The 27,122-nt window shown below is 38.7% G+C and overlaps 1 non-coding gene across 1 annotated transcript; it reads left to right on the top strand.

Annotated features, from left to right (window-relative positions):
* The first annotated feature begins 6,951 nt into the window (after positions 1–6,951).
* On the top strand, positions 6,952–7,058 carry LOC114369012. The gene has a single exon (XR_003657475.1). It is a non-coding gene; the product is annotated as a small nucleolar RNA R71 (small nucleolar RNA).
* The last annotated feature ends 20,064 nt before the right edge of the window (positions 7,059–27,122 follow it).

The following is a 27,122-nucleotide window of genomic DNA, read 5'->3' as shown; positions in this document are numbered from 1 at the left end:
TCAGCACGAAATACAGAAAGATCTTCAGATGGGTATTTCATAGCATCCAGAATATTAAAATGAACAGTTATATCACCAAACTCCATGGACAGTGTGCCTGCATAACATCTATCTTATTCTAGTAGTTTTCATAAGGGTCTGCCTAGAATGATGGGAACTGATCCTTGAGAAAATCCATCTTCCATATCAAGATATAAAAATCAACAGGGAAAATCAGTTCACCAAACTCTAACTAAGACATTTCTATGAAACCAACAGGATAGGCAACACTTCTATTAGCTAAATGAATTACCACATCAGTTGACTGCAAGGGACCTAGAGATAGAGAATTAAAAATGGACAGAGCATAACACTAACAGAGGCTCCTAAATCTAGCATGGCATTGTCAAACTTACTATTCCCTATAATACAGGTATGCTGAATGTACCTGGATCTTTGCATTTTTCAGGAATTTGAGGAACAGATTACCAATCAATGCGGAGACATTTTTGCCCATGCTAATTCGTTCACTTCCTTTAAGCTTCCGCTTATTAGTGCACACTCCTTCAAGAATTTGGCATATCTTGAATTTGCTTTATCGCATCCAACAGAGGTATGTTTACCTCTACTTCTAAATGTTTCCAAGATCTCTTTCTCTGCCTCTTCCATTTTTTTTGTTGAAATTGCTCTTGGAGGAATGGAAGAGGGGGAGTGTGCTCGCTCTGCAAATCAGAATTACCTGTGGAAGAAGATTCACTTGCACAGAAATTGCACCCATGAAAGCAAACACCACATAAACTTGGCAAGATTCTAAATTGACAATCAACCCATAAACACAAGCACATGAGGGATCAAAAGGTCTTTTAAGGTTGTAATGGGGCCAAGGACAAGGCATGGAGAAATATGGAATAAGTGGCTAAATCCCAAAGGAATAGAGGAGCAAAGGGGAATAAGTGCATATTAAAAATAAAAATAAGAAATAAAAGAAGTAAAGATAAAATTTAAACATGAAGAGTAGAACCAAGAGTTTCATCATTCTTGTGCCATTTAAGATCTTATTCACTCAACTTTATTGCTTTTCTTTTTCTTTTTTCGATTTTTTTTTTCGATTTTTTTTTTTTTTTTTTACTCTATAGCCTTTGAGAAAACAACATTTCATTCAGCATGTCCAACATTTAACCAATATACAATGTACATCAAGTATGGCCCAAAATACATCATGAAGCATAGCCAACAAAACAAGTTGTCCAATGAAACAAAACCCCCCCACACTTATTCCCAAAACAATTCCAAAGCTCCAAAATTCCTTAAGGATATGGTGATATCATGGTTTTTCACTTAAGGCTTGTAGTGAGCTTCAAAACAAGGAAAGGGAAACAAGGCTCAAAAGGGCTATCAAAGGAATTAATTCAAGGTAAGTCCATTTGGCTAGAAGCTTATAAGAACAAAATTGCCTTAATCATTTCCAAATATGCATGTGAATTAGGACGCATCAACAAGAATCAAGCCAAGGCTATTGTGCAAGCAATCAATGGGGCAAAACACACCAAATGATTATGATGATGGATGGCTCAAATTCTCACAAAGGTAAAATCATCACTTTCAAATTGAGCTTTCAAAACTATCATGACATGTAGAGAAGAATCAAGGATTTCAAGTCACAAAATGTCAAGAACTTTTATTTTCAAAACAATTACCCATTTCTTGAACATATCCTATAATTCAAGAAAAGCATGCAAAGTCGTACGAGCACACAAAATTGACCCAAAATATTAAACTAAAAATCCGACGAAACTAACAACATTAACAAATTAACACAACTAACAAATTAACAAACCAACAAACTAGCAAAATCAAAGAACACTCCCCCCCCCCCCATACTTAAACAACACATTGTCCTCAATGTAGCACAATTAAAGATTAAAAACAATTAAATCATCAAAGAGAATCGGACAAGTGTATAAAAGCAAAGAAGGAGATAGGAAAGAAAAAGAAACTCCCTAAGTCATGGTGGAGGAAGAGTAGGGTGGAGTAAGGAAGTCTCTTCCACCACTACGTCCACTAAAGAAGGGTTCGTGAGGAATGGCTTAAGTCGATGTCCGTTGACTTGAAGCTCTTGTTTGTGGAGTCGCTTTTGATCTCAACTGTACCATAAGGAAAAACATTAGTAACAACAAAAGGACCAATCCACTTAGACCTCAACTTACCACTCATGAGTCCAAGCCTAGAATTATACAATAACACTTTTTGCCCAACCACGAAGTCTTTTTTTAACTATCATGCTATCATGGAACTTCTTGGTCTTTTCTTTGTAGAACTTGGCATTCTCGTAGGCTTCTAGGCGGATTTCATCTAACTCACTCAGTTGCAACTTCCTTTCCTCACCAGCTTGGTCCATAGAGAAGTTGCAAGTCTTCATTGCCCAGTAAGCTTTGTGCTCAATTTCCACTGGAAGATGACATGCCTTTCCAAAGACAACCCGATAAGGAGAAATTCCTATGGGTGCTTTGTAGGCAGTCCGATGTGCCCAGAGAGCATCATCAAGCCTGGTACTCCAATCTTTCCTGCTTGGCTGCACAATCTTCTCTAAAATTCGCTTGATTTCTCGGTTAGAAATTTCTGCCTGTCCATTGGTCTGGGGGTGGTATGGTGTGGATACCCTGTGTACCACCCCGTACTTTTTAAGCAGGGCATGCATTGTCCTGTTGCAAAAATGGGTTCCTTGATCACTAACAATTGCTTTAGGTACTCCAAACCTGCAAAACAGATTAGACCTGACAAAGTCTGCGACAACTTTAGCATCATTAGTTCTAGTGGGCTTGGCTTCTACCCATTTTGAAACATAATCAACTGCAAGGAGAATATAAACATAACCAAAAGAGACAGGAAAAGGACCCATGAAATCAATACCCCAATCATCAAACACCTCACAGAATAGCATAGGTTGCTAAGGCATTTGTTGTCGCCATGTAAGTGTATTTCCTGCTCTCTGACACTGCTCACAAGTGCTGCAGATCTTCCACGCATCTTTAAAGATGGTGGGCCAATAAAAACCACAATCAAGCACTTTGCGAGCTGTCCTTTGAACACCCAGATGACCTCTCGGTGCGGAAGAATGACAGAACTGCAGGACTGAGTCAGTCTCATGATCTGGAATGCACCGTCTAATGACCTGATCACTGCACAATTTCCACAAGTAGGGGTCATCCCAAATAAAATGCTTAGCATCACTTTTAATTTTATCTTTTTGGGTCTTAGATGCTAAGGGAGGAAAAACAGAGGCAACTAAATAATTGACAATGTTAGCAAACCAGGGAGTAGAAAGAGAGTCAGAAATACTATACAATATATACAAATGATCATCCGGGAAATCATCCCGAATAGGTGAATCTGCATCAGAGACACGTTCGATTCGCTTCAAATGATCAGCAACTAGATTTTGTGCTCCGCTCCTATCACGGATCTCCAAGTCAAACTCTTGGAGCCAGAGCATCCATCGGATCAACCTAGGCTTAGAATCAGCCTTCTTCAACAAGTACTTTAGAGCTGCATGGTCAGTATAAACAATAATGCGAGTACCAAGCAAATAAGATCGAAATTTTTCAAGAGCAAAAACTATGGCTAGAAGCTCTTTCTCAGTAGTAGTATAATTTGCTTGGGCAGCATCTAAAGTCCTAGAAGCATAATATATCACCCTGGGCAATTTATCAATTTTCTGAGCAAGGACAGCCCCCAATGCATAATTTGATGCATCACACATAAGCTCAAAAGGGGCTGTCCAATCGGGTGCCTGGATGATGGGGGTGGTAGTCAACGCTCTTTTGAGGCAATCAAAAGCCTCTTTGCATCTGTCATTAAAGTCAAACTCCACCTCCTTTTGCAACAAGTTGGACAATGGAAGGGCTACTTTGCTAAAATCCCTTATAAAGCGCCTGTAGAATCCTGCATGACCAAGAAAAGATCGCACCTCTCGCACACAAGAGGGGTAAGGCAATTGTGAAATAACAGAAATTTTTGCAGGATCTACTTCAATACCCTTATTGGAAATAATGTGGCCTAAAACTATACCTTGCTCAACCATAAAATGACATTTTTCAAAATTTAGAACAAGGTTAGTTTCAATGCATCTATTCAAAACTTTTTCCAAACTATTCAAACAACCATCAAAAGAGGATCCATATACAGTGAAATCATCCATAAACACCTCTATGCAATTTTCTAAAAAATCACTGAAAATACTAATCATGCACCGCTGGAAGGTTCCAAGGGCATTGCACAGGCCGAAAGGCATCCTCCTATAAGCAAAAGTGCTGAAGGGGCAGGTGAATGTGGTCTTTTCCTGATCCTCAGGAGCAATAGTAATTTGCATATAACCAGAAAAACCATCAAGGAAACAGTAGTGGGATTTACCTGCCAGGCGTTCAAGCATCTGGTCAATGAATGGCAGGGGAAAATGGTCCTTTTTGGTAACCTGGTTCAGCCTCCTATAGTCAATGCAGACTCTTCAACTGTTCTGCACCCGAGTAGGAATCAGCTCCTCCTTCTCATTTTTTATCACTGTGAGGCCAGTCTTTTTCGGGACTACCTGGACGGGACTCACCCATTGGCTGTCGGAGATAGGATAAATGATTCCAGCTTGCAAAAGCTTGGTTATCTCCTTCTTCACTACATCAAGAATCACCAGGTTGAGTCTTCTCTGTGGCTGTCTTATTGGTTTAGCTCCATCCTCTAAATTTATTCAATGCATACATGTGGATGGGCTAATACCCGGAATGTCCGCCAGGGTCCAGCCTATAGCCTTCTTATGCTTCTTGAGAACTGACAACAACTTCTCCTCTTGCTCATCAGCAAGGGAGGCAGATATAATCACTGGAAAACTCTTGCTATCATCCAAGTAAGCGTATTTTAAATTTGATGGCAGAGGCTTCAATTCTGGTGTGGTCGGCTGGACAGTGGTAGAAGGAGATGGTGTCTCAGCCTTTACCTCATAAAGAAAGTCAGAGGTATGTGTACTTCCTGAAACATGGTTAGTCCTATCTGACTCTATAAAATCAATCTCAAGAGGTAAAACACCACCACCAGGCTTGCAATCAATATCACTCTCAGATTCACTCTCAGCATCAAATTCAGACATATGATCAAGTACAATTTCAGACTCAATGCATGAAGAGTGAGAGGCATGCAGATTAGAATAAAGATCAGTCATGTATTCATCAACAACATGGTCAATTATTTCAGCACGAAATACAGAAAGATCTTCAGATGGGTATTTCATAGCATCCAGAATATTAAAATGAACAGTTATATCACCAAACTCCATGGACAGTGTGCCTGCATAAACATCTATCTTAGTTCTAGTAGTTTTCATAAAGGGTCTGCCTAGAATGATGGGAACTGATCCTTGAGAAAATCCATCTTCCATATTCAAGATATAAAAATCAACAGGGAAAATCAGTTCACCAACTCTAACTAAGACATCTTCTATGAAACCAACAGGATAGGCAACACTTCTATTAGCTAAATGAATTACCACATCAGTTGACTGCAAGGGACCTAGAGATAGAGAATTAAAAATGGACAGAGGCATAACACTAACAGAGGCTCCTAAATCTAGCATGGCATTGTCAAACTTACTATTCCCTATAATACAAGGTATGCTGAATGTACCTGGATCTTTGCATTTTTCAGGAATTTGAGGAACAGATTTACCAATCAATGCGGAGACATTTTTGCCCATGCTAATTCGTTCACTTCCTTTAAGCTTCCGCTTATTAGTGCACAACTCCTTCAAGAATTTGGCATATCTTGGAATTTGCTTTATCGCATCCAACAGAGGTATGTTTACCTCTACTTTTCTAAATGTTTCCAAGATCTCTTTCTCTGCCTCTTCCATTTTTTTTGTTGGAAATTGCTCTTGGAGGGAATGGAAGAGGGGGAGTGTGCTGCTTCTGCAAATCAGAATTACCTGTGGAAGAAGATTCACTTGCACAGAAATTGTTAGGTAGATTTTTGTCATCACCTTTTTCTGGAATAGAGTGAAGTTTGGCAGGTTCATTTGCAGATGAGGAAGGTGCTACGGGTTGAGGTCCTTGACACTACTTTCCCGACCTCAATGAAATGGCACTGACATTTTTGGGATTTTGGACAGCTTGAGAAGGCAGCTTGTCATAATTCTGGGACTGTTGTTGATTCAATTGGGTAGCTAATTGTCCCATCTGATTGGTTAAGCTCTGAATGGAGGCTCTGGTCTCTTGCAAAAACTGCATGTTCTGCATAGTCATTTGCCTCACAAGTTCTTCGAGGGAAGGTTGTGGAGGGGCCTCAACTGTTGGTTGTTTCTGGGGTTGTTGCTGTTGTTGGATTGGTGGAGGAATGTATGGTCTGCTTGGGCCAGCAGCATTTTGGAAGGAAGGAGCAGGCTGCTGTTGTTGTTGCTGAGGGCTGGACCATCTGAGGTTAGGGTGATTCCTCCATCCAGGGTTGTATCTGTTGCTGGAAAGGTCATAATTGCTCTGCTATGGTTGATTTTGCTGCTGAGGTTGAGGAGGTCTATTGTAAATATTTGCAGCATAAGCTTCAGGCTGCTCAATTGCTCCAGGTTGCTGCATGGAAGGGCAAAGGTCTGTATGGTGGTCAGCAGAGGAGCACAAACCACAAACCCTTGCGACAGGTACAGATTTCTGATTCAAGGCCAGCTGGGTTACCAAGTTGACCAACGCATCCAGTTTGCCTTCAAGCTTCTTAGTTTCAGATGATGCAGATGGGTTTGTAGCTACCTCATGCACTCCTCTGATGACTATGGCATCATTTCTGGCACTAAACTGCTGGGAGTTGGAGGCCATCTTCTCAATTAAATTTCTGGCTTCAGCAGGAGTCATGTCTCCAAGGGCTCCACCACTGGCAGCATCTATCATACTTCTCTCCATATTACTGAGTCCTTCATAAAAATATTGGAGAAGAAGCTGTTCTGAAATCTGATGGTGGGGGCAACTGGCACATAGTTTCTTAAATCTCTCTCAGTACTCATACAGGCTCTCTCCACTGAGTTGTCTAATACCTGAGATATCCTTCCTGATGGCTGTGGTCCTGGAAGCAGGGAAAATTTTTTCTAAGAATACTCTCTTAAGGTCATCCCAACTCGTGATGGACCTTGGAGCAAGGTAATACAGCCAGTCCTTTGCCACTCCCTCTAATGAATGAGGAAAAGCCTTCAGAAATATGTGATCCTCTTGGACATCTGGGGGTTTCATGGTGGAGCAGACAATGTGAAATTCTTTCAAATGTTTGTGCGGGTCTTCACCTGCAAGGCCATGAAACTTTGGAAGCAAATGAATCAGTCCAGTTTTAAGAACATATGGGACATCCTCATCAGGGTATTGGATGCACAAGCTTTCGTAGGTGAAATTAGGTGCGTCCATTTCCCTTAGAGTCCTCTCACGAGGTGGAGGTTGTGCCATGTTCTCAGAATGTGAAAAATCAGAATGCTCAGAATCAGAATGCTCAAAATTATAATGCTCAAGATCAGGATGTTCAAAATCACCAATAACAGAATGCACAGATTCACCAGTTATGGAATGCTCAGAATGATCAAAAGGTATAAAATGATGCCTAACTAATCTATGAAATGTCCTATCTATCTCAGGATCAAAGGGTTGTAAGTCAGATGGATTGCCTCTAGTCATACACTACATTCAGCATGCACACAACTAGTTGCCTTGTCATGTAAATAAAGGTGTAGGTTTGAACTACAGCTACCCTCAAATGATATCCAAATGACTTGAAATTTTGTGAGCAACCTTATAAATGATGAGAAGATAGCACAAAAAATTTCAGACAAAAATTCAAAGTCTAACTATGAAAGCTAAAATTGGTAGGTTAAGAAAAATAAGTGAATAAAACTTGAAAAATAAAAAACTTTTGACAGAATCGCTTTTTTTTGGACGATGGAGACCTCAGCCGGCCCACAGCCCGCTGCCATGGTGTAGGAAATTTTTTTCTACCCCAAATGCATATATAATAATTGCGATTCTGATAACCGGAGCAAAAGTTATGGCCGTTTGAAGTTTTGGCAAACACAAAATTTGCTAGTTTTTTGGAACTTTCAAATCTGACCAAACTAAAGGCTCTAGCTATTTTTCCCACAAAATATGGATTAAAAGAAGTTACCACAAAAAAATTCAGCCAAAAATAACAATCCTAGCTACTAAAACAAAAAATCCCAAATAATTCAGCATGGGTGGTCGCTAAAATCCGTCTCTAATTGATTTCTACTACTACTCTGTTTTTCCGCAAGCTGATTTTTACTACTACTCTGTTTTCAAGCACAATCTTCACAGCAAAACACCCAAGACTGAAATAGGGGAAACACTTAATGGTAAAACTGAAACAGAACACACATTAAACAAAATACCAGGACACTAAACAACACTAACACACATACTAACACAATACTAACAATTAAACATAAAACACGAAAGGATTAAACACACAACACTAGCTAGCTATTATGAACCTTTGGACACTGCTCCCGGCAACGGCGCCAAATTTGATCGAGGCCGTACCCGAATCAAATAAACATGAAAATGCAGTAATTAGGAAGTGATCCTAGGTCGTTTCCCAACGAGCAGTGACAAACCAAATGTTCATAATATACTTGCAGTAACAGTAACAGTAACGATTGGGGGGGGTTTGTTTGTTTTGTGATTAAAGAGCAGAACAAGTAAACTGGAATACGAAACTACTAATATTAAAAACGGGTTGTTTCCTCTGATTCAGAAGCCATTCTCTTATCCTGGGTTATGGAGAATTCGTCCCTAACAGTCAACCACTTAATCCAACCCTATTTCAATTTACTAAGCGAAAATCAACTTAGGGTTTTCAATACGTGATTAGGCACCACATACACCAGTTAACCCTTCGTCCATTAAGCATGAACGCAAGTTAGGCTCAGAGGCAATTAATCGAACACGAAGCGTGCACTGATTATGATGTGAACCTTACGGGGCGGATCGCTTGATACAGGCTACGGATATTTGGATGACGCCACTTCCGGTGAAGGAAGATAAGTCTGGGTAGACGCCACAAGGATTACCTTGATAAGTCTGATAATTGGTTCAACAAGGAACCCAGAGAGAAACTCTCACCAAATTTTATCAAATGCCCCAAAAGTTTTTTTATTCAAAACAAAAACCCATACTTATAGTGTAGCTAAACAAAAAGATAAAAATAGACATGGGCCTTTTAAACAGTTTGGGCACAATTACAATAAAAATAAATTATAACTAAAAACTTATTTAACTTGGGCCTTCAAATTAGTTTGGGCCTTCAGCAACAATTAATAGTCTTGATAGTGTCTCTGCCTCTGGGCCTTCATCCTTCTCCACTTGGGCCTTCATCCTTCTCCACTCGGGGGCTTTGTCCTTCTCCACTTGGGCCTTCGTCCTTCTCCACTTGGGCCTTTAGCCTGTATTTGGCCAGTTTCATGATTCTCATCATTAATGATGAGAATCATGAAACTGGCCAAATACAGGCTAAAGGCCCAAGTGGAGAAGGACAAAGCCCCCGAGTGGAGAAGGATGAAGGCCCAAGTGGAGAAGGATGAAGGCCCAGAGGCAGAGACACTATCAAGACTATTAATTGTTGCTGAAGGCCCAAACTAATTTGAAGGCCCAAGTTAAATAAGTTTTTAGTTATAATTTATTTTTATTGTAATTGTGCCCAAACTGTTTAAAAGGCCCATGTCTATTTTTATCTTTTTGTTTAGCTACACTATAAGTATGGGTTTTTGTTTTGAATAAAAAAAACTTTTGGGGCATTTGATAAAATTTGGTGAGAGTTTCTCTCTGGGTTCCTTGTTGAACCAATTATCAGACTTATCAAGGTAATCCTTGTGGCGTCTACCCAGACTTATCTTCCTTCATTGGAAGTGGCGTCTACCCAGACTTATCTTCCTTCACCGGAAGTGGCGTCTACCCAGACTTATCTTCCTTCACCGGAAGTGGCGTCTATCCTGACTTATCTTCCTTCACCGGAAGTGGCGTCATCCAAATCTTCGTAGCCTGTATCAAGTGATCCGTTCCTAGTCAGGTTCACATCATCTGGTATCAGAGCTTCGGCTCTTGATACAGGTTCTATCTTATCCTATTATTTTTCTTTGTAATTTGTCCAGGTTCGTGTTTTGTCCTTGTTCTGTTATTTGTTTTTCTTGTTGCGTTCTTGTTTGTGTCTTTGTTTCATTCTTGTTCTTGTCACGTTTGTGTTCTTGTTGTTGTTCTTGTTTCTAGTGTCTTTCAGACTTTGTGTCATAAAAAAAAATTGTTTGGGTTCTGTTTCAAGTAAAAAAAAAAAAAAAGTTGCAGAAATTTTGAAAAAAAAAGAGAAGAAAAGAAGAAAGAGAAAAAAGAGAAAGTGGGTGTTTGATCTTTGAACACGAAATTGAGGCAGTTAGAGGCTTTTTTTTAGCAGAAAATCGTGTACCAAATCCCATTATCTAGATTCTCCTCTGAATTCTGAGCGTTTTGATATATAGTGGGCCTCAAACGGACAACCGTAGCAAAAGTTATGAGCATTTGAAGTTTACTTGTCATATCTGTTATCTTATTTGTTATCCTATCTGTTATCTTATTTGTTATCATATCTGTTATTCAAATTAAATCTAATTTGTTATCCAAATCTGATCTATTATCCAAATCAAATCAAATTTTTTATCCAAATCTAATCTGTTATCCAAATCAAATCCAATCTGCTATCCAAATCAAGTCCAAGTTGTTATCCCAAATCAAATCTGTTACTCTGATAATTATATTGTCTTTCCTTTTATTTTATATTACCTTGTGTGTCTAATTCGATCCATCCAGGAACTTAAGAGGGAGTGAGTGGTAAAAGGCAAGAGTGAAAACAGCACACAAAAGCCTATATTGAGAGCATCAAACACGAGTGAACTACCATCAAAGAGAGAAACACGTGAGTAGAGTGTGGTGAGGTTCTGAATTTTTTTTTGATTTACTGCAAAATTCTTTGTTCCTTAATCATGGCAAGAGCTGGTGACAATGGTGGTTTATATCATCAACTGGACGAATCTCAGCGCCTATTTCTGGACGCGTGGACTACACAAATGCAACGTTTGTTGAACCGTAACAAAGAAGAGCCCTACAGACGAATAGCCAAATCTTCCTCGTTTACTCTTAAACCTCTATCCCCTAGAGAAGTGTGTGATGACCAAATCAGAATGAGAGAAAAGAGAGAACAAGAGAAAGAAAATAGTGAGGCACCACAAAGGAATATGAAAAAGAAGAGTGATACACCCGAGGAAAAGAGTGAAACACATGAGAGAAAATTTAATTATTTTGCAGAGGCGAGTGAAGTGAGGAAAGTGTTACCTGCTCATGAACCACTCAATCTACAGTATTGCAAAGACAGTAAAATTTCTACTGATAATTCTAATGAGTTTACTATTTCTATTTCTCCTAGTGTTCAACCATTATTGCAGGAATTTAAAAATGTCTTTCCTAAGGAGATTCCTCATGGACTGCCACCTTCAAGAGGCATAGAACATCAAGTTGATGTCCTCCCCGGAGCTTCATTGCCTAACAGGCCAACTTACAAAAGCAATCCCCAAGAGACTCAACGTAAGGATGCACATGCCAAAGTTGAGTATGTGAAAAGATTGTATGACCAAGTGAAGGTGCAAATTGCAAAGAAGAATGAAAGCTATGTCAAGCAAGCCCACAAGAAAAGGAAGGAAGTGGTACTTGAACCCGGTGATGATCCTGAACATTTGAGGACAAATGTTTTCCAAGAAGGAGGGAATGATGAGAATCATGAAACTGGCCAAATACAGGCTAAAGGCCCAAGTGGAGAAGGACAAAGCCCCCGAGTGGAGAAGGATGAAGGCCCAAGTGGAGAAGGATGAAGGCCCAGAGGCAGAGACACTATCAAGACTATTAATTGTTGCTGAAGGCCCAAGTTAAATAAGTTTTTAGTTATAATTTATTTTTATTGTAATTGTGCCCAAACTGTTTAAAAGGCCCATGTCTATTTTTATCTTTTTGTTTAGCTACACTATAAGTATGGGTTTTTGTTTTGAATAAAAAAACTTTTGGGGCATTTGATAAAATTTGGTGAGAGTTTCTCTCTGGGTTCCTTGTTGAACCAATTATCAGACTTATCAAGGTAATCCTTGTGGCGTCTACCCAGACTTATCTTCCTTCATTGGAAGTGGCGTCTACCCAGACTTATCTTCCTTCACCGGAAGTGGCGTCTACCCAGACTTATCTTCCTTCACCGGAAGTGGCGTCTATCCTGACTTATCTTCCTTCACCGGAAGTGTCGTCATCCAAATCTTCGTAGCCTGTATCAAGTGATCCGTTCCTAGTCAGGTTCACATCAGATTAATATTCACGAATTTGGGATACTGGTGAAGGGAGAACTGCCAGGAAACCACATTACAAGCGAAACCTCAAAGAGAGTTGGGCTTCGTCCTCAAAAGGAAACAACACCAGAAAATCTAGCCTTCCATGGATTCAAACAGAAAACGCAATTGAAACATGAAGCAGAAACGTAAATGAACAGAAACGTAAACGAACAGAAATGTAAAATGGAACAGAAACGTAAATGAGAGTAGAAGAAGAAGCAAGAACGAAATTGTAATTAGAAGCAGAAAACGTAAAATTGCATTACGAACTCAGAAGCATCAAAACAGAAAAACGAAAACCCTAAAACAAAGCTCTGAATAATGAATAGCATAACAGAATAGAATGCCCTGCACGAATCCCAAGGAAGCTATTTAAAAAGAGTCACTCAAAGTCACTGGGCCCTATTACAATACTCTGGCCCAAAATGAAATAAACACTGAACAACATAAAATAAAATTGCGAAATTTCCTAATTAGAAATTAACTAAGGTAAGCGCTGCTTTATTTGCCCTCTTCAAGTCCACAACCAAAATCCAGATTAAGCCCAATGTTTCATTAATTCCTGAAATTAGATTAAAAACATCAAATTAGCTAAATGAGCCCAAATAATAAAACTGCCTAATTAATTGACAATTAAGACCAATCAATAATTAAAATGGTGCAAAAAGGGTTTAGAAAATAGAAGAAAATGATGGCACATCACTAACCATCTAAGAATTCTTTATCCTAACACATTGGAGGGTACATCCTTTGTGGTACAAGTAGAGGGTACATCTACTTGGGTTGTTATCCTGAGAACAAGAGATGGTACATCTCTTGTGGATCAATTTAAGTGGAGGGTACATCCACTTGGTTGTTCAAAGAGAACAAGGGAGGGGTACATCCACTTGGTTGTTCAAAGAGAACAAGGGAGGTGATGCAAGCTCCATTGGAGCTTGTAGGCCTAGGATCTTCTTCATCAATGGATTCCTTTGCATCTTGGAAGATAAATGGCAGCGGAATGGAGAAGGAAGAGAGAGAGGAGATGCCACTTCAAGGAGAAGATGAGTCTAGAAGAAGCTCACCACCATAGGAGGCCATGGATAAGAGCTTGGAGGAAGAAGGAGATGAATGAAGGGAGAGGGAGAGAAGAGCACGAAATTTTGTGCTCAAAAGGAGCTCTGAAATCTGAAGTTAATATTCAAATGATCAAAGTTCAAAAAAATACACACACATGACCTCTATTTATAGCCTAAGTGTCACACAAAATTGGAGGGAAATTCAAATTTCACTTGAATTTGAAATTGAATTTGTGGAGCCAAACTTTGGAGCCAAAATTTCACTAATTATGATTAGTGAATTTTAGTTATGGTTCAGCCCACTAATCCAAGATCAATTACAAGATTCTCCACTAAGTGTGCTTAGGTGTCATGAGGCATGAAAAGCATGAAGGACATGCACAAAGTGTGACTATATGATGTGGCAATGGGGTGTAGTAAGCAAATGCTCACCTCCCCCTCTAAAATTTAATTGGATTGGGCTTCTACCAATTCAATTAAATTTATTTCCAACCACACACATCAAATATCCACTTAGTGCATGTGAAATTACAAAACTACCCCTAATACAAAAACTAGTCTAGGTGCCCAAAAAATACAAGGGCTGAAAAATCCTATATTTCTAGGGTACCCTACCTACAATATGGAGCCCTATATACAAGGACCAAATATAATGACATCCTAGTCTAATATGTACAAAGATAATTGGACCCAACCTTGGCCCATGGGCTCAGAAATCTACCCTAAGGTTCATGAGAACCCTAGGGCCTTCTTCAGCAGCTCTAGCCCAATCTTCTTGGAGCCTCTTGCTCATGGTTCTAGTGATTGGTCCCTTCCTAGGGAGGATTGCATCATCCCCTTCCCCTTGAAGAGGATTTGACCTCAAATCTGTTAGTTCCTCCTCCCAAATATCAGCTCCACCTGCAAAAGGAGTTAAATCAGAAATGTTAAAAGTGGTGCTGACTCCATACTCTTCTGGGAGGTCCAACCTATAGGCATTGTTATTGATCCTCTCCAAAACCTGAAAAGGTCCATCCCCTCTAGGGCTAAGCTTGGATTTCCTTTTAGTAGGGAATCTATCCTTCCTAAGATGGAGCCAAACCCAGTCACCCTCATTAAGAACTAGCTCTTTTCTTCCTCTATTGCCTTTAGTTGAATACACCTTTGTTTGGTTCTCTATTTGGTTCTTAACCCTCTCATGCATCTTCTTTACAAATTCTGACCTAGATTCCCCTTCTTTATGTATAAAAGAAGTGTCCAGTGGGAGGGGAATGAGGTCTAACGGTGTTAGGGGATTGAACCCATAGACAACCTCAAAAGGGGACTGCTTGGTGGTTCTATGAACCCCCCTGTTGTAGGCAAATTCTACATGAGGAAGATACTCATCCCAAGACTTATGGTTGCCTTTCAGAAGAGCCCTTAAAAGGGTGGATAAAGACCTATTCACTACCTCTGTTTGCCCATCAGTTTGTGGATGACAAGTGGTAGAGAAAAGAAGTTTAGTTCCTAACTTAGCCCATAAGGTTTTCCAGAAATGGCTAAGGAACTTAGCATCTCTATCTGACACAATGGTCCTAGGCAAACCATGGAGTCTCACAACTTCCCTGAAAAAGAGTTTTGAGATGTGGGAAGCATCATCCACCTTGTGGCATGGTATAAAGTGTGCCATCTTGCTAAACCTATCCACCACCACAAAGATAGAGTCTACACCTCTTTGGGTTCTAGGAAGCCCAAGGACAAAGTCCATACTAATGTCTACCCAAGGTGCAGATGGGATGGGTAAGGGTGTGTATAGCCCATGAGACATCACCCTAGACTTGGCTTGTAAACAAGCCACACACCTAGTGCAATGATTATGGACATCTTTCTTCATATGGGGCCAATAAAACTTTTCTTTGAGTAAGACAAGGGTCTTGTCTATCCCAAAGTGGCCCATGAGCCCACCCTCATGGCTCTCTTTCACAAGTAATTTCCTAATGGATCCTTGGGGTATGCAAAGCTTTCCCTCTTTGAACAAATACCCCTCAGCCAAATAGAATCCATCTTGGGCCTTTTTCCCACAACTCTCATAAATGGGAGAGAAATGTTCATCTAAAGCATACAAGTCCCTAATATTATCAAATCCTAAAATTTGAGCTCCTAGGGAGCAAAACAATGTGTGTCTCCTAGAGAGGGCATCAACTACCACATTTGTTTTTCCCTTTTTGTATTTGATAACATATGGAAATTGCTCTAGGTACTCTACCCATTTTGCATGCCTCTTGTTTAACTTGCTTTGCCCTCTAATGTACTTAAGTGATTGATGATCACTATGAATGACAAATTCCTTGGAAACAAGGTAATGTTCCCAAGTTTGGAGGGCTCTTATTAAGGCATAAAGCTCTTTATCATAGGTGGGGTAGTTGAGGGTGGCACTATGAAGTTTTTCACTAAAATAAGCAATAGGGTGCCCACCTTGTAACAATACAGCTCCAACTCCCACTCCAGAGGCATCACATTCTAGCTCAAAAGTTTTAGAAAAGTCAGGAAGAGCTAGAACAGGTGCCTTAGTAAGCTTTTCTTTGAGCAAAGCAAAGGCTTGCTCTTGTTTTTCACCCCAGGTAAATGCCACATTCTTCTTCACCAGCTCATTGAGAGGTGATGCAATTGTAGAGAAATTAGGAACGAACCTTCTATAGAAGCTTGCTAACCCATGGAAGCTCCTAATATCTCCCACACTTTTTGGGGTGGGCCATTCTTGGATGGCCTTGATTTTCTCAGGGTCCACTTGGACCCCATTTCTACCAACTACAAAACCTAAGAAAACTATATTATCTACACAAAAGGTACACTTCTCTATATTTGCATAGAGGGTGTTTTTCCTAAGGACTGAAAGAACTTGTCTGAGATGTCCTAAGTGATCATCTAGGCTCCTACTATACACTAAAATATCATCAAAATAAACAACTACAAATCTACCTATGAAATCCCTTAAGACATGATGCATAAGGCTCATAAAGGTGCTTGGTGCATTAGTGAGCCCAAAAGGCATCACTAGCCATTCATACAAACCAAACTTGGTCTTGAAAGCAGTTTTCCACTCATCACCCTTTTTCATCCTGATTTGGTGATAACCACTTTTAAGATCAATTTTTGAAAAGATATTGGCACCATGCAACTCATCAAGCAGATCATCAAGTCTAGGAATGGGGTGCCTATACTTTACAGTGATGTTGTTGATGGCCCTGCAATCTGTACACATTCTCCACGTACCATCCTTTTTGGGCACCAACAACACTGGCACAGCACATGGGCTTAGGCTCTCTTGGACCCAGCCCTTCTCCAACAATTCTTTAACCTGAGACTCTATCTCCTTAGTCTCCTGAGGGTTAGTCCTATAGGCTGGCCTATTAGGAAGGCTTGCTCCTGGGACTAAATCTATTTGGTGTTCTATTCCCCTTAAAGGAGGTAGCCCAGGGGGTATCTCTTTGGGAAATATATCACCAAATTCATGTAAGAGTTCTTGGACCTTTGGGGGTAAGGTCTCAAATGTAGGAATTGTGGCAGTGCTAAGGGATGTTTCCCTTGATAGGAGAAGGTAGAAAGATTGTTTAAGAAGGAGTGCTCTTTTAATATCACCTTTTGTTGCAAAATGATTTTCCTTCTTAACAATCTTCTTGGAGGAATCCTTTCCCTCTTTTTCCTTCCCCCTGGCCTTTGAAGACAAGACCTTACTATCCTTCTTTTTCTTTTGTTTTTCTAATTTTTCTTCCTCATCCATCTTATCTTTCATAGTTAGTTGATCTTTGGCCACCTGTGAAGGTGTTTGAGGATGCAACACAAATTTAGTGCCAAGATGGGTGAGGCTAATCTCATTAGTTAGGCCATTATAAATGATCTTCCTATCAAATTGCCACGGCCTTCCTAACAGAATATGTCCTGCCTCCATGGGAACTATATCACAATTAACTTCATCCTTATATGTCCCAATGGAGAAAGGTACCTTCACTTGTTGGTTAACTATCATTTCCCCTTGCTCATTGAGCCATTGAAGTTTATAAGGTTTTGGGTGGGGAATGATAGTGAGGTTCAACTTGGAAACTAATCTTGTGCTACAACAATTGCAACAAGATCCACTATCCACAATGAGAGAACAAGTTTTATCTAAAATTTTGCATCTTGTATGAAAGATGTTCTCTCTTTGGGATTGAGATAGATCACAAGATTGACCTCCAAGGAGCCTTCTAACCATTAAGAGGTCACCTTCTTCATGAGGGTAGACTTCCTCACTAGACTCTTCACCCCTTACTTCATCTTCACTTCCACTAGAGGAAGGGCAAGAAGTAGTCTCCTCTTGACTACTATAAATGTCTTGACCCCTCATGATCATGGTTTTCTTTGTGGGGCATTGAGAGGCAATGTGACCTCTCCCAAGACATTTGAAGCATTTAATGTTGCTAGTCCTTTCTTGGGAACTAGTCTTAGGGGTGTATTTCTCTATGGTCTTACCCTTATCTTCCTTGGGTTTTGTAGGTGCAGCCCCTAAAATTCCATGGGCTTGGTCCTTCCTTGGATAAGAGTGAGAGCCATAAGATTTTGAAGAAGGCTTTCTTTTAAGTTGTTGCTCCACTCTTATACAAAGTTGGACTAGCTCATCTAGGTCCCTATATGGAAGGAGTTCAACCTTGTCCCTCACTTCCATATTGAGCCCACTAAGGAACCTAGCTATGCTTGTTCTTTCCTCCTCCCTAAGTCCAGCTCTTAAAAGGAGTAGTTCCATTTGTTGTCTATATTCTTCAACACTCATACTCCCTTGTCTAAGCCTTTGGAGCTTGTCCATAAGCTCCCTTTCATAGTAGGAGGGAATGTGCCTCTTCCTAAGGGCACTCTTAAGATCATTCCAATACTCTACTGGAGGATCCTCATGAATCCTTCGTTCTTTAACAAGGGAAGTCCACCAATAGAGGGCATACCCTTGAAAGCTAAGGGTAGCCAATGGAACTTTTCTCTCTTCGCTAATATGATGGCAAGCAAAGAGTTGTTCAACCTTCATTTCCCAATCTAAGTAGGCCTCAACATTATCTTTTACGTGGAAATATGGGAGGCTAATGTTAACCTCTTGAGGCCTTCTATCCTTTTCTCTTCTTTGGGAGTGATGTTTAGTATGTGAACTATGACGCCCTCTATAATAGTCGCTAAGTTCTTCACTTAAACTCTTGCAAGAGTCATGACTACTATAGGAGGCATGTTTTTCTCTTTTCATTTCTTTCATTATTTTTCTTCTTTCTTCCTCTCTTATTTTCTCTCTTTCATCTTGACTTATTTCTTCCACTCTTTTTTTACCTTTTTCTTTTCTCTCTTGTTTTTCTTTCCACAACTTAAGGGATCTCAACTCATCTAATATCTTATACAAGGGGTCCTTAGGAGTAGAACCCTCACCATTAACACTAGATGAAGAATGAAGACTCATGTTGGTTCCTAAGTTATGGTTCTTTCTTGTTGGGGGTTTGAAAAAAAGGTAAAAGAAACTATGGTTGAAACTAGCCAAAATAAACACTAAAAAAGGTGTGAAAGATAAGGTAAAAACTAATTGGTAAAAGGAAAGCTATCTAGGCGGTTTGACAATGAAGGGTAAAGGAAATAAGCTATGAAAGTAAGCAAGAAATTAAAGTGCAAGAAATGCAAACTAGGCGGATCCTAAGAGTGTTTGGATGACCTCATTTAAGGTTCCCAACAAAACACTCACTATCCTAAGGGAAAATTGCCTAAAATTATTACACACAAATGGAAGTAGGGTGACCTAGCGGAGGCTCCCAACTTACTTCCAATGAAAGGCCTTTTTGTTACAAAATTTGAAAGCAAAGCAAATTGCCAACTACAAAATTACAAAGAAAAAAGTCCTCAATTGTGGTGGCTATTCTCTCTTTAGTGTTTCACTCAATTTAGAGTGCTTCTTAGTCCAATAGCTCTTAAGGTGGTTGGCCCCTTGCTTCTTGACTCAAATTCTTCAAGATATGGCACCAATCCTCCTTTCCAATTCCCTATATGGCAACTCACAAGCAAGGAAACAAAGAGACAAGCAATAACCAAAGACCAAAAAAAAAATGAAATGAAAGCTAAACCAATAAAGTTTTAACAAGACAAATTTCCAAGGATTATTCAACAATTAAAGCAATGAAAAGCACAAAAAGCAAGCTAGGACTCAAAGAGAAACCTAGAATGGCTCTAGAGTAGAGTAGAAAAACTCTAAACAAAAAAGACTCAAGAAACCTCTAGTTTTGGCACTTTTTTTCACAATAATTTTCAATTGAAATTTCAGAACTAGGATTGGTATAAAATAGGCACCAATTATAGAACAAATTTTGAGCCAAAACAACAAGCACACTTTCCTTTCAATTTTTTTTTCCTGGACACTGATTTTTCTGCCAACTTGTGAGATTTTTCTTATTTTTTCCTTTAATCCAAATCGCTTGGTTCTTTTTTTATAATTTTGGTCCAGATGTCTAGAAAATTCAGTAAAAGTTTCAGCTCAAAAAATGTAGTGACCAATTCTCAGTAATTTATACAAGTTTGTATGTTCAAGCTGCCAGTACCAGCGATTTCAGCCTAGAAATCAAGAGTAGTGTTTATGTTGCTTAAGGCTTGGATAGTTACAATTTGTGTTTGCTTATGCTCAATTATCTTGAATAACACAATTAGAGAGAGCTTAAGACTTATTTTGATTCACAAATCCAGCCACAACTCAGCACCACAACTCAACTTCATCATAGGCATCATGTAGGAAACTTAGAAAGCAAAAAAAAAGTTCAAGAACAAGACTACTTCTACAAATTGATTTAGAACATGTTATGAACTAAATAACATGCATGAATTAGACTCAAAATTCAAAAGATAGGCTAAGAATGACAAGAATACATGAACAAATGTATCTAGAATTCAATCAACAAAATAAAATTCAACACAAACTTAGAACATAATGTGACAATTACTATGACTAAACATGACTCTAAGACAACATGGATTAAGTGATTTACACTTAGATTTTTGTGTTTTTTTTCTAATCAATATTTTGGAACAAAATTTAGATCTAAAGGTTCATCACAAGAATATTATGAATGAAAATTGATAGAACCTAAAATCAACACAAAAACAAGATTCAAGAGTAGATCTACAAAATTTGAACCATAGAAATGCAAGAACAAGTGTAGATCTAAGATTTAATCGGTTTATTTTTTTTGAATCTACTCTAAACAGCACCAAACCACAAGACAATGGAGGATATACATGGAGAATAAGATGAAGAACAAGGAATTAAAGAGAATTCACCGAACAAAAAAGATAGAGGAAGCAAAAGAACATCACCTAGACGAAGATGCTCTTGATACCACATGATGCAAGCTCCATTGGAGCTTGTAGGCCTAGGATCTTCTTCATCAATGGATTCCTTTGCTTCTTGGAAGATAAATGGCAGCGGAATGGAGAAGGAAGAGAGAGAGGAGACGCCACTTCAAGGAGAAGATGAGTCTAGAAGAAGCTCACCACCATAGGAGGCCATGGATAAGAGCTTGGAGGAAGAAGGAGATGAATGAAGGGAGAGGGAGAGAAGAGCACGAAATTTTGTGCTCAAAAGGAGCTCTGAAATCTGAAGTTAATATTCAAATGATCAAAGTTCAAAAAAATACACACACATGACCTCTATTTATAGCCTAAGTGTCACACAAAATTGGAGGGAAATTCAAATTTCACTTGAATTTGAAATTGAATTTGTGGAGCCAAACTTTGGAGCCAAAATTTCACTAATTATGATTAGTGAATTTTAGTTATGGTTCAGCCCACTAATCCAAGATCAATTACAAGATTCTCCACTAAGTGTGCTTAGGTGTCATGAGGCATGAAAAGCATGAAGGACATGCACAAAATGTGACTATATGATGTGGCAATGGGGTGTAGTAAGCAAATGCTCACCTCCCCCTCTAAAATTTAATTGGATTGGGCTTCTACCAATTCAATTAAATTTATTTCCAACCACACACATCAAATATCCACTTAGTGCATGTGAAATTACAAAACTACCCCTAATACAAAAACTAGTCTAGGTGCCCAAAAAATACAAGGGCTGAAAAATCCTATATTTCTAGGGTACCCTACCTACAATATGGAGCCCTATATACAAGGACCAAATATAATGACATCCTAGTCTAATATGTACAAAGATAATTGGACCCAACCTTGGCCCATGGGCTCAAAAATCTACCCTAAGGTTCATGAGAACCCTAGGGCCTTCTTCAGCAGCTCTAGCCCAATCTTCTTGGAGCCTCTTGCTCATGGTTCTAGTGATTGGTCCCTTCCTAGGGAGGATTGCATCAGGAGGGTACATCCCTTGTGGATCTTTGGCTTGTAAAGGATTTTACAAGGCTGAAAGAAATCTCAAGAACCGTTGGTTGCTTGGAGACTGGATGTAGGCACGGGTTGTGGCCGAACCAGTATAAATCTTGTGTTTGTGTTCTTCTTCCCTACACTCTTTAATTTCCCCTGTGTACTTTTAATTGCCGCTTTTACTTTTGGTTAAGTTATTTTTTCTATTCTTTACTTTCTTAACGTAGTAGTAAAAGCCTAGTTGAATCTAGTAACATTAAGAAGGATAATTTTTTAATTAGTCAAGACACATTAATAATTAATTCAACCCCCCCCCCCCCCTCCTTCTTAATTATTCCGAGGCCACTTGATCCAACAAAAACATTAAAGTCTTGAAATGTAAAGACAAAAGACAATGAAGTCTTAAAATGTAAAAGATAGAAGACCTAAAGTGTTGAAATGTAAAAGATAGAAGACATTGAAGTCTTGAAATGTAAAGACCGAAGACATTGAATTCTTGAAATGTAAAGACCAAAGACATTGAATTCTTGAAATGTAAAGACTGAAGAAATTGAAGTCTTGAAATGTAAAGACTGAAGAAATTGAAGTCTTGAAATGTAAAAGAGAAAAGACATTGAAGTCTTGAAATGTAAAGACTAAAGACATTGAAGTCTTGAAATATAAAGATTATTGACATTGAAGTCTTGAAATGTAAAGACTAAAGACATTGAAGTCTTGAAATGTAAAGATTAAAGACATTGAAGTCTTGAAATGTAAAAGAGAAAAGACATTGAAGTCTTGAAATTTTAAAGATAGAAGACATTGAAGTCTTGAAAACTTACACTAAAATACGAACACGCTTGGTAAAGAAACAAACCCCGAAACAGATCAGATCAAACACATTTTTTATTTAAAAAAATTATGCGACAAATGTGGAATGAAAGTATACAAATAGAATTTCTCATAACCAATAATGAGATTAAGACATTTGCATTTTGTTTCTTAAGGAGCATTAGAAGAAACACTCGGTCCAACCGAATAGAGGAAAATCGCACAAGGTGTATAAAGCTTCACACATGCAAGTGTTTCATCTTAATTCCAAATCATAGATATGTCATAAATTGATTTTGCAAGTCATTTCCCATCAAATCAAGGATAATATGCATAATCATCATGGATCAATAGGACTTTCTAAGGTTGGACTTTGTAGGAAATTTGGTTTTGGTTGCTTTGGTCTTTCCCCCTTTTTTTGTGTGTGAGTAGGAGAGTAGGCACAAAGATTTGGTTAGTAACTTAAACAGGAAGTCACTTCCTATCCCCTCATGTCTTAACCTAGTTACTATCGTTCCCCTTCCTTTTTACTCTTTACAACAACCATGTACATGGTTCAGACATTGTTTGTTCCAAAGAACTTTTTTTTCTTTTCTATTTTCCTTTTGCTCTTTTCTATTTTTGATTGATTGATTTTTTTTCTTCCTTTCTTTTTTTTCTTTTTGTTTTTTCTTTCTTTGTTTTCCTTTCTCCCTTTTTTTATGAACATGATTAACCAAAAGATGATAGACATCTCCCTTGGAAGATACCCCTGCTCTTTCATCCTAGGGTAAGGTAGGAAACTTCCATCCTAGGTCAGGGTTATTGTAAAAATTAAATGTATAGCTCAAAAGGCTTGCAAATTGCAAAAAATAATGTATATTGGGACAGCTGTTTGGCCAATGGCTTAGAAAGAAAGAAATTCCCAGATCACTTCCATGAATCACATGTTATGATAATTAGAAATTCATGCAAAATCAATCATAGAAGATACCCATGCGGACACGCAACATAAAATTTATGGTCACGGGATCACTAAGGCTTAGGGCCTATTTCTAATTATTCTTATATCAAGTCTATGAAAAACATCCAAGCCCATTTTGGAATTTGAGAAAGTCCTTCATTATTCTCACTCTCAAGATACACATTTTCTTTTTTCAAAAACCCTTTTCGTTGTGTTCTGATCCGCAAACCTTTCAAAGAGAACTGGTGATTGTTTCTTTTAATAAGCATGTTAGTCTTTTAGGAAAAATTTGAAACCTAGACAAAGTTGTAACCCAAGAATACACTATAAAGAGAACAAAGGGCGCACGAAAAAAAATAGAAATGAAACCACACGTAAGTTTTTTTTTAGTTTTTTTTTGTTTCAAACAATCATCATAATGAAATAACATAACTAAGTACTGAAAGCGATAAATAAGATAAAGGCAAGTTCACAAATTTAGAAGGTCCTGGTCAGGAGGCTCTGTCTCCTCAAAGGAAGAAATCCATCTGCCATGTCTCCATCTCCCTCAGCTCTGTCTTCATCTCCTTGGGCCTCCGTGGGACCTGTACCTCCCTGAAAATTATGCTTGTCCCCAGGCCATGCGACAATGGCTCTAAACTGCTCGGGAGTAGGCCATGGGTAAGGGTTGAGGTCCTAACGCTGCTGGTGTAGTATATACTGGTAGAAGTTGTCATTCAACTGCACCTGGCCCTTATAGTTGGCCGCCTGCAAGTCAGCCAAATGCTACAAGTAGAGCTCCATGAGCCAAGATGGACTCTAGAGACGATGGCTGATATGGAGGCGGTAGTGGTGCATCTGCAAATAGGTGTCTGGTGTGTAAAGGTAAGTGTGAATATGAACAGGTGTATAAACTATTTGTGCAAAAAGAAAGAAAATCACTCAAGAGAAATGATGTGTAAAAACAAGTAGAGAACACGTTGGCTTTCCTAATAGGTGGCTTATGCTAAAAAGATATTCTCTATCTAACAATGTTCATGTGCTCTTATGGTGTCTCCTGATATACTAAACCCTGATTCCTCATGATAGTTTAGCCTAATCCTGATCAAGCATCGTTCACAAATTCCTCTTGTAAGACTAAACTCAACCAGGACTGCATTAAGGCACACATATAGAACTAAATTGTTGCACCCCAATACCTCGTGATAGTATGACAACTTAGCCCTGTACTATCAAGGACTTTAGAGTCAGACCAGTTTCTACTGTTGAATGACCCTAACAAAGCATGCATCTACGTGATCAAGGTAAATGTATACTGGAGTAAAAAGCAGATAGCACAGAGAACACACAAAACATCATTAAATAGATAAAAAATAGATTTACATCAGGTACCTACAGGGAAAATCCAACAGAGGATTTAGCTTTCCATAACCAGGCCTTCTTTACAACAAAGAGAAGAACAAGATGAAAGATTGCAAAAATACAAGTGGTGAGGATGTCTCCTTCACCTCTAGGATCTCACAATCACTCACAAACTCATCTCAAGCTTTCAAACCGGCTCCTGCTTCAAGCTCTAATCTATGTAGATTGTAACACCCTGATATATATATCTATATATTATTAGTAATTATGTTTGATGTTTGATTATTTGTTGCGTTATTTTCATCCGTAATTATTTTTAAGGAAGTTAATTTAGTTAATAGAGGGGTGTGGATAGATAAGGATCTAGCTTCTCAAAGAAGCTTGTTGAGAAAGCTTCTCAAAGAAGCCACGAGGAAGCTTCTGGAGGAAGCCTCTTAATGAAGCTTCTAGAGAAAGCTATATGCAGCTGCCTCGGTAAAAGCGCTACCTAGCCTTCATTAACCGTTGGATCTTTCGAAATTTGGTCTTAAACTTCACAAGACACTTGTCCATGATCTGACCGTTGGGATCTTTGAGAAGATGTCTGGAGTGTGCTAGAAGCCTCTTAATGAAGCTTCTCGAGGAAGCCTCTTAATGAAGCTTCTAGAGAAAACTACATGAAGCTGCCTCGGTAAAAATGCTGCTCAGCCTTCGTTCACCGTTGGATCTTCTCAACATTTGGTTTGCAACTTCACAAGACACTTGTCCATGATCTGACCGTTGGGATCTTTGGGAAGATGTCTGGAGTGTGCTAGAAGCTTCCGTTCCCGAGAGCATTTCTTATTTAAGCATTTCAGCCTTTGCTTTCGTGTAGCTTAGGAAAAACGTCATTTCTTCTTCTTTCTTTCTTCCAAAGCCATTTCTAAAGTTCCAAGAACTTTCTCCATCACCCACATCCACCATTAGCCACCACAAACCTGTAGATGCAATTGCCTTTGATGTTTTGATGATGTGTTGCAATTGATGCAAATGGGCTTTTCAAGATTAAACTCAAGACAATACTTCAAGATTACAAGTCACAACATCAAGATGATCACTAGAATATTAGGAAGGGAATTCATAATTGAATTAGCAAAGGTTTGGCCAAGTGATTTAAATTAAAAAAGTGTTTCTCAAAGGTTTTACTCTCTGGTAATCGATTACCAGAGGATGTAATCGATTACCAGTGGCCAAATACGTTTTATAACAGCTACAAAAATTTGAATTCGAAATTTTAGACTGTGTAATCGATTACACAATTTTGGTAATCGATTACCAGCAGTTAGTAAACGTTTTAATTCAAATTTTAAAAGCTGTAATCGATTACACAATCACTGTAATCGATTACCAGACAAGATTTTCAGAAAAATAATTTCAAGAGTCACAACTTTTCAAAGGCTTTATTCATGACCACCAATGGTCTATATATATGTGACTTAAACACGAAATTGGAAAGAGATTTTCAGAACAACAAGTGTTTATCCTCTCAAAGAGCAAATTCATTTTATCCTCTTAAGAATTCCTTGGCCAATTCAATTGCAATTCATTAAGGAATTATTTGAGTGCTCAATCTGTAAAATCCATCTCTTTCTAGAGAGATTTGTTCTTCTTCTTCTTCTTATTCTCTAAGGGATTAAGAGACTGTGAGTCTCTTGTTGTAAAGGAATTCTAAACACAAAGGAAGGATTGTCCTTGTGTGTTTAGAACTTGTAAAAGGAATTTACAAGATAGTGGAACTCTCAAGCGGGTTGCTTGGGGACTGGACGTAGGCACAAGGGTGTGGCCGAACCAGTATAAAACTGAGTTTGCATTTTCTCTTCCCTTAATCTCCTTTATTTATTATTGCTTTATATTCATATTCAAATTGTTTCATTTGAATTAATATTTAAGAAGATTGTCATTAAGGGAATTCATAACTTGAGTAAAAAGTGAAATAGATTTTTAATTAGGGGAAATAGTTTGGAATATCTTAATTCAACCCCCCCCCCTTCTTAAGATATCTGAGGCCACTTGTCTAACAAGTGGTATCAGAGCTTCATTCTTGTATAAAGTTTAGAAGCTTCAAGAAAAAGATGGCCTCAGCAAATTCCTTATTTCCAGAAGGGAATTCTATCAATAGACCTCCAATCTTTAATGGAGAGGGTTACCACTACTGGAAAACCCGAATGCAAATTTTTATCGAGGCAATAGATCTAAATATCTGGGAAGCCATAGAAATAGGGCCTTA

This window comes from Glycine soja, chromosome 9, assembly GCF_004193775.1.
Source record: "Glycine soja cultivar W05 chromosome 9, ASM419377v2, whole genome shotgun sequence".
Taxonomy (NCBI): Eukaryota; Viridiplantae; Streptophyta; class Magnoliopsida; order Fabales; family Fabaceae; genus Glycine; species Glycine soja.
Note: the sequence above shows the minus strand (reverse complement) of the source record. Positions and strands in the feature narration are given on the sequence as shown.